This window comes from Tupaia chinensis, unplaced genomic scaffold, assembly GCF_000334495.1.
Source record: "Tupaia chinensis unplaced genomic scaffold, TupChi_1.0 Scaffold000139_1, whole genome shotgun sequence".
NCBI lineage: Eukaryota > Metazoa > Chordata > Mammalia > Scandentia > Tupaiidae > Tupaia > Tupaia belangeri.
Window position 1 is genome coordinate 2,398,655 of NW_006159609.1, and position 9,019 is coordinate 2,407,673.

Consider the following 9,019-nt stretch of genomic DNA (forward strand, 5'->3'; position numbering starts at 1 on the left):
AGTGGGAACAGAATCTGATCTTGGTGAGTATTCGTTGAGGGACTAGAACAATCCCACCAGCAGAAGTCTGGAAGTTGAAGGAATGCAAAGCCAAATGTGAGGCTATTACTTTCTCTACCAAAAAAAAAAAAAAAGGTGGCATTCTTGGACAGAAATAGCTCTTCAGGAGTGAAGAGCTAGAGAGGCCAGAAGAAATGGCATGAATCTAGGAACCTGGAAAGGTGTTGAATCTACAGGAATGAGGGAGACCTGTGAATGAAATAGGAACAAGGGTGCCAATATTGTACATTTTTAGTTCTGCTAGTCCATAGCAGTTTATGTGCAACTCTCCTGGGAGGGCAGGTACCTTGCACAGGTATCAGACTCTAGCATGTGGTTATCGGAAGATCACAATTTTGGGACCAGCATATGGTATAATAGTTACCTTGCTGAACTCCCACATAGTCGACTGTGGTTTGAGTTCCCGACTTGGTGGCTTAAAACTCATGCTGGGCACGTGTGTGTGCATGCTCAAAGTCCTGAGAGAAGAATGGAGGAAAAGGGATTGTGGAGGGAACATCTCCCTAGGGGGTGATTTCTCACTTTCTCTCTCTCTGTCTCTTTGGTGAGCACATGTGCCCTATAGCAAAAAATCTCTTTTTAAAAAAATCCCAATTTTAAGGTTTTTGTTTTTCTTTTTTTCTCAAAGTGTGCACATGCCCACCAGAGAGAGAGAGGCAGAGAAAGAGAGAGAGAGAGAGAGAGAGAGAGAGAGAGAGATCCTCCCCTTGTTGGACATGGTCACTCCACAAGCCTTTTTCCTTCATTCCTTTATCACATCTGAATTTTGGGTGTGCACACAAATATGCCTGGCATGTTTTTTCAAGCTCCCGAGGCTGGGACTGAAACCATGGTCTGCTATGTGGGATCTGACTTTCTATGCATAGCACTTAGGCTGCACTATGGGGCCAGACCAATGGAGTCTTACTACATAATTTTAAATAACATATAAGTACTTTAGTTTTTGTTTCTTTTCATGTAATAAATAATCTTTTGTTGTTTCTTTGAGTAAAAATCTATGTTCATATATATTTTTAATTAAATTCAAAAAAGGAAAAAGGGAGACATAAATCACCCCAAATTTAGTATTCAAAGGCAACCACTATTAAAATTTTAGTATTTTTCAAATAGTTTTCTTTGCCATTACTAATAATTTTGCTTAAGTCATTCAATTTAGTTTTCACAACCCTTCTAATAAGTAGACGCTGTCATTATCCTGAGTTTATAGATGAGAAAGTAAGGCTAAGGGTAGTTACATAATGTGGAGAGCCACATGCACCAAAATGGCTGAAATGACTTTCACACGATGACCTCTGGACTTCCCTGTTCCGGGAGTAAACAATCCGCCCCTAGGCTTCCCAACCTAGCTAACATCCGCAAGCAGCTTCTCAATCAGGGCCCTGACAGCAATCCACCCCTAAGCTCCGCCCCCTGGTTAACACTCCCTGACAAAACAATCAATTACTGGTCCAAAACATATCCTTCATTTACATATTGAGCAGCAAATTACCACCCTGCTGTGTATATAAGAATGTTCTCTGGCCCTCAATAAATGAGCGACTGTATACTATTCAGAGCTGTGACTGTGGTGCTCCCGTGTTGTGACGCTGCGCCAGTTCCAGACCTCTGCTCTCTCACTCAGGTAGCCTGTTCGATTGTCCCGCAGGCTGGGACAACATAATGTGCCCAAGTTTGTACAGCCAATAAATGCCTGAGCCCAGAGCTCTGAGTACAGGTCCATATGATGTTGAAGTCTTTCACTTACTGAAATTCTTATACTTAGCAATAAACACTTAGGACATCTCCTCTGGGACCAGCAGGTGGCATGGTAGTTAAGGTGCTGGACTCCCATATGGCTGATAGCAGTTCAAGTCCTGGACCTGGTGCTTTGAAACTCACAGCAGGTGCATGTACATGCATGCCCAAAGTCCTGAGAGGAATATGGAGGAGAAGGTATTGCAGCATGGCCATCCCCATGGGGAATGATTTCTCACTTTCTCTTTCTCTCCAGAGAGCATATGTGCCCTACAGCAAAAAAAATCTCTCTCAAAAAAAAAAGATTTCTCCATGTCTTTCTATAGTTTGATAGTTTACTTCTTTTCATTGCTTAAAAAAAAATCTGGGACCAGCAGTTAGTGTAATGGCTATGTCGCTGGACTCCCATGTAGTCAACCACAGTTTGAGTCTCAAACCCAGTGACTTAAACTCACTCCGGGCACATGTGCAAGTGTACCCAAGATCCCGAGAGAATGGAGGAGAAGGGATTGTGGTGTGGCCATTCCCCCGGGGGGTGATTTCTCGCTTTCTGTCTCTCTAGCGAGCGCACGCACCCTATAGCAAAAACCTCTCAAAAAGAACCTGCCATTGTCTGAATATTCCCAAATTTATTTATGCTTTCACCTATTGAAAGACATCTTGGTTGTTCTCAAGTTTTGGCCATTATAAATAAAGCTGCCATAAATACCCATGCACAGATTTTTATATAAGAATGTTTTCAACTCATTTGGGTAAATACCTCACCATATAAGTGTTAGGTCATATGGTAAAATTATGATTGGTTTTGTAAGATTTATCTTGTAATTTCTTTTTTCTTTTTTTTGGAGAGGTTTTTGCTATAGGGCACGTGCGCTCGCCAGACAGACAGAGAGAGACAGAGAGACAGAAAGCGAGAAATCACCTCCTAGAGGGGATGGCCATGCTGCAATCCCTTCCCCTACATTCTCCTCTCGGGATCTTGGGCACTCACGCACACGTGCCTGGCATGAGTTTAAGCCACCGGGTCTGGGACACGAACTGCAGTCAACTATGTGGGAGTCCAGAGACATAGCCATTACGCGAAACACTGGTCCCTATCTTGTAATTTTGATGATAGTGTTTATGATTAGTTTTTTTTCTCTTTCATTAAGTAGTTTGCCTAATATCACTGGAATTAACCTCTTGATAGAAATATTCGTTGGGGGCCAGCCAGGGTTATGGTGATTCAGGTGGGTGGATCCTACATGACTGATTTTGCAGTTTGAGTCCTGGATCCAATGGCTTGAGAAACATGCTGGGCACATGTGCATGCATACTCATAATCCCAAAAGGAGGGAAAGATGAAGGAGAGGGGATTGTAACATGACCATGCCCCATGGGAGATACTTTCTCACTTTTCCTCTTTCTCTGTCTCCTTTTTTGCAAGCACATATGCCCTTCAACAAAATATATATATATATATTCTTTGTATTCAGAGAAGATAAACCTGACTAACTACCGTCGATTGTGGGAGAACCTGAAGAAGCTAAATTAATGAACCTTTTATCTTTTTCTCTTCTGTTTTCACTTCCTAAAAAAAGCTTACAAGGTTGTGGGTAATGTGTGACTTTGATTGTTAAAATAAAGACATTGGTCACCCTGTGACTGATACCAGAAATGTTGCTCTAGATTGTAGTATAAGGTCCTGTGTCCTTGGAAACCCCTCAGTCCTAAGGGGAAAAAAAAGGGTCTCAAATCACTGGGTTTTTCTGTTCTTCTTAATTTATTTATTTTTTTTTTCAGTTTTTGCTCTATGGTGCATGCATTAACCAGAGAGAGAAAGAGAGAGACAGAGAGAGAGAGAAAGAAAGAAATCACCCCCCAGGTGGGATGGCAATGCCACAATTCCTTCTCCTCTGTTCTCCTCTCAGGATCTTTGTCACACATACACAATGCCCAGCATGATTTTCAAGTCGCTGAGTCCCAGATTCAGACTGCACAGTCAACCATATGGGATCCAGCGCTTTAACCTCCATGTCACCTTTCTTTTGGGTAGCTATGAGTTTCCAAAAAAATAATTTCTTCCCTTTCTTTCCTTCTTTTCTTCCGTTCTTTCTTTCTCCTTCCTTCCTTCCTTCCTTCCTTCCTTCCTTCCTTCCTTCCTTCCTTCCGTCGATTGTGGGAGAACCTGAAGAAGCTAAATTAATGAACCTTTTATCTTTTTCTCTTCTGTTTTCACTTCCTAAAAAAAGCTTACAAGGTTGTGGGTAATGTGTGACTTTGATTGTTAAAATAAAGACATTGGTCACCCTGTGACTGATACCAGAAATGTTGCTCTAGATTGTAGTATAAGGTCCTGTGTCCTTGGAAACCCCTCAGTCCTAAGGGGAAAAAAAAGGGTCTCAAATCACTGGGTTTTTCTGTTCTTCTTAATTTATTTATTTTTTTTTTCAGTTTTTGCTCTATGGTGCATGCATTAACCAGAGAGAGAAAGAGAGAGACAGAGAGAGAGAGAAAGAAAGAAATCACCCCCCAGGTGGGATGGCAATGCCACAATTCCTTCTCCTCTGTTCTCCTCTCAGGATCTTTGTCACACATACACAATGCCCAGCATGATTTTCAAGTCGCTGAGTCCCAGATTCAGACTGCACAGTCAACCATATGGGATCCAGCGCTTTAACCTCCATGTCACCTTTCTTTTGGGTAGCTATGAGTTTCCAAAAAAATAATTTCTTCCCTTTCTTTCCTTCTTTTCTTCCGTTCTTTCTTTCTCCTTCCTTCCTTCCTTCCTTCCTTCCTTCCTTCCTTCCTTCCTTCCTTCCTTCTTTTTCCTTCCTTCCTTCCTTCTGTGAGCAAGAACATCAGAGAAAAAGAGAGAGGTACTGCACTCTCACTAGGATACTGATGTTGCAATCAAGCCCCAGCTCCAGCCTCAGCCAACCTGGATCATGAGCACACATATGCTGAGTATACAGGGAGGTCTCTAGATGAGAACTGGGAACCTACCCCTGCAGTTTTCCACTGTACCACCACTGGTCTCTTCAAAAATTTCAAGTTGCTGCATACTCAACAGACAATGTGTCTGAGATAGCATGAGTAGAAGTGGAACACACACTAAGACCCAAGGCAAGAGCCTTGACCCAAACAGATCAGTGGAGCCTGGTGGAGGCTGTAGATGGAAGCTTCAACAGAAAGATTCCTGACTTCATCACCAGCCATGAACAAGGTGAAGGGCAATCAAAAGATAGGGTCATTGGTGGCATAGGGAATTTTCAGTTTTCACAGTCTATTTGCTAATTTAGTTATTGGTTATATTTTACTAATTAAGCTCTTTAAAAACCTTGTTTTAAGTGGCCTAGCAAAGGACTAAGCCAGAACTTCCTGTCTCTTCATGTGCTCTTGTCAGGAGTATAGGAGGGGACAGCCTTTAATATGTGACTGGTAACTAAAGGACCTTATGGAAAGAGTATACCACATGTACCTTCTCCATCTATACAACTTCTGAAGGCTGAGTCTGTCATTCTGACTAACTTGGGGGTTTACAAGGATAACTCTCCAAGAGGATAGAACATTTTAAAGGGTTTAAGTAGATGAGCATGAAATGTTGAGCGTAGGTGGGGACAGTTTCTTCAGATACCTCTACCTGACAAAAGCAACCAGAGTGGAAGATCAAGTTCTTTCAAACATCTTCAGAGATGACTGGCTGGATTTCCCCAACCACACCACAGGGGAGCCCCAAATAAGAGGAAAGGAGGAAACATTGTAGGTGAAAATTAGGTTTTTGCCAAGTCCTCCCCACTGCACTGGGTATTTCCTCCAGAGAGAGAGAGACCCTGCTTAGAAAGCGGGCACTGTTCTTGCTGCCCTCCAGGTTCACCTACTTTCAGACTAAGATGGAGAAATTTCCAATGACTAAGTGGAGAAGTTATGCTAGAGCAGTGAGGGCCTCATGTTGGGGCATTCCAAATACGAAGTTAAGAGGAAGCAAGCTGGACATCAGTAGGAGGGAAGAAGAGAGAACATGAGACCGGGCCTTTGGGATGGCTTAGAAACTTACTTCTCCTTCAGCTTTGCGGACTTGCTGATGCGAGGTTGCTTCTCGCTGTCACCTATGTTGTTCAACATCTCACCCAGCTACTTTGCCATGTCTCTAATAGAGATGCCAGGGTTGGTGGATTTGATTTCGGGGAGAAATTCTGAACGGAACAGGAAGAAGCCAGATGGTGGCCTTTTGGGGGCATTAGGGTCCTTTTTCTTCTTGCCTCCTTTAGCTGGTCCATAATTCTTCATTTCCAGATCATAGCGTACTTTATCCACCTTTGCCATTTCATCAAATTTCGACTTCTCTTTCCCAGACATTGTCTTCCACTTCTCAGAGCACTTCTTAGAAAATTCTGTAAAACTGACAGGAATCTCCAGATTTTTCTTCTCATGTTCTTCTCCGCAGGTCTACACAAGATGTCTACATAAGCAGACATCTTGCCCTTTGGTTTCTTGGGGTTATTGTTCATTAGTCTCCATTTCCTTAGTTACTTTCTTTTCTAAGAATTATTTTTATTTAATATTATTATTATTATTTGATTCGAGAGACAGAGAGAGTGAGGGAAAGTAAGAAAGCAAGCCACCAGGTCTAAGACTCAAACTGTGGTTGGCCATGTGGGAGTACAACAGCCTTAACCAGTATGTCACCTGCTGGCCACATTCGTAGTTTATTAAAGAACTTTGTCAAGAAATTTGCAGGACCTTCCCTCCAGCCTGAGTTAGAGAACATTCTAAATGTGCTACAGAGCACCTCAGTGAAAAGAATTCCTGCTTGTCAGTGATTAGCTCTCGTCCCAGGCCTGAGCCGGAACATCCAATGTCTTTCCTATCTTGAAAAGAGTCCTTCAGTTTGGGTCATTCCCTAGAGGTTAGAGATCAAGTCTCTGCCCTGGCTGTTTCACTGCTTCCAAGTCCTGCTATGTTCTGAAGGTTTAAAACCATTTCCTGGTTTTCCACTGCTTCAGAGAATGTTTAGAAAATAGAATATCTGGAAAAACCAAGAAATGAGGTAACAGAGTTGAGTGGAGTCAAGGTTTATTTCCAAAAATGGTGCATTTACTTGAAGGAACTAAGGAATATGGAGGACAAAGAACAAAACAATGACCTGGAAGACTTGAGGAAAAGAATCTCAGATTCATCTTTATACTTACCGAAGTCATTATTCCCAACTTCTCATGATTCACATATGAGCACATGCATACACACAGAGAGACAGGAAACCTGTGAAATTCTGCTAAATACTAACTTTTCACCAAATAAATAGAATAGTAAAATTACAAATATATATTTAACCATGGGAAAGCTGATTTTACTTACAACACTGATACTAAACATAGAAGTGCTTTGTTCTCGTATACTAACCAGTTCTCCAACTCTCTGGACACCAAATAGGTGTTCAACAATTTAATTCTTGTGCTCGCTTTGGCAGTACATATGCTAAGACTGAAATGATACTGACAAGATTAGCATGGCCCCTGTGCAAGGATGACACATAAATTCGTGAAGCATTCCATATTTTGGGGCCGGCAGGTGGTGTGGTGGTTAGGGGTGTTGGACTCCTATATGGCTGGCCATGGTTCCAGTCCCAAACCTGGTGGCTTGCTTTCTCACTTTCCATCTCTCTCTCTCTCTCTTGCTTTGTCCCTCTCTAGTCAAATTAAAGTAAATAAAGGTAAATACAATTTTAAAAAGACATTTAACTATTTATACTATTTAACTTTATTTATTTGTTTTGATTTGACCAGAGAGTAATAGAGGAAGAGAGAGAGAGAAACAAAGAAAGTGAGAAAGCAAGCCGCCAGGTCCAGGACACAAACTGCGGTCGGCCATGTAGGAGTTCAGTGCCCTTAGCTACAACACCACCTGCCCTAAATAAAATAACTTAAAAAAAAAATTCAGTCTTGGGACCAGCAGATGGCATAATGGCTATATGGCTGGACTCCCATGTAGTTGACCATATTTCAAATCCCAGACCCAGTGGGTTAAACTCATGCTGGGCACGTGTGCATGCCCAAGATTCTGAGAGGAGAATGAAGGAGAAGGGACTGTGGTGTGGCCATCTCCCCCCACCCCCGGGGGGGGGGCGATTTCTCACTTTCTGTTTCTCTGTCTCTGTCTTTTTGGCAAGACCATGCACCCTCTAAAAAAAAAAAAAAAAATAAATCTTTGTTTTAGAGGGTTTTTTTTTTTTTTTTTTTGCTTTGCCTTAGGGTGTGTGCACTCACTGAAGAGAGACAGAGATAGTGAGAGGGAAAGTAAGAAATCACCCCCCACCCAGGAGGGATGGCCACACAGTATTCCCATCTCCTCCATTCTCCTCCTGGATCACACATGCCTGGTGTGAGTTTCAGGCCACCATGTCCAGGACTTGAACCACAGTCGGCCATGTGGGAGTCTAGTGCCTTGACCTAACTATGCCACCAGTTGGCCCCCACAGGGATATCTTTACAGAGAAAAAAATGTTACTTTCTTTCCTCTGGTGACATTATTAGGCATGACAGAGTCATCCTAATACCAGAGAGGAAAGATTGATATAAATAACTGAAATAGTACAGTTTAGATACATATTGGCTTTAACTTACAATGCACATCCATTCAGATGTTACATATGCATATTCACAAAGTATGTGAGGTGCCTGTCATGTGAACAAAGTGTAGTTTGGAAGGCTTTGTACCTCTTAGCAGTTTGGTCTTCACTTGGAGGTTGCATTTCCTCTCAGTTTTCATATGCATAGACTTGTCTCATGATGGCACCATTGTGACATCTGTATAGGCTGATCACACCCAGTTCAACTGTTAATTGATTTTAAAACTTCTCTCATGATAGATGGGGCCAAAAACTTGCCTGTTTTCTTTCTAACTTTAGAATGGCAGGCAAATGGGGAAACTCATTTTTTTTTTTTTTAAGGTTTTGGCCATAGGGTGCCTACACTCACTAGAGAAAGACAAAGAGGGGATGGCCTCAATCTCTTCTTCTCCAGTTCTTCCTGGGATTTTAGGCATGCACGCACACACACATATACACACACACACACACACACACACACACACACATGCCCAGTGTGATTTTCAAGCCACCAGGTCTGAGACTGGAACCATAGTCGGCTATGTGAGAGTTCAGTATCCTAACTACTATGCCATCTGCTAGCCTCAGAAAATGAGGAAACATCTACCCAGGAAATTCTATAGCCACCCTAAGTAGCTG

The 9,019-nt window shown here is 42.2% G+C and overlaps 1 non-coding gene and 1 pseudogene across 1 annotated transcript; one reads left to right on the plus strand and one right to left on the minus strand.

Moving 5' to 3' along the window:
* Positions 1-5,826: 5,826 nt before the first annotated feature.
* Positions 5,827-6,284, minus strand: LOC102488484 (high mobility group protein B3 pseudogene; annotated as a pseudogene).
* Positions 6,285-7,227: 943 nt separating this feature from the next.
* On the plus strand, positions 7,228-7,334 carry LOC114007202 (U6 spliceosomal RNA). Its single transcript, XR_003548824.1, has one exon. It is a non-coding gene; the product is annotated as a U6 spliceosomal RNA (small nuclear RNA).
* Positions 7,335-9,019: the final 1,685 nt, after the last annotated feature.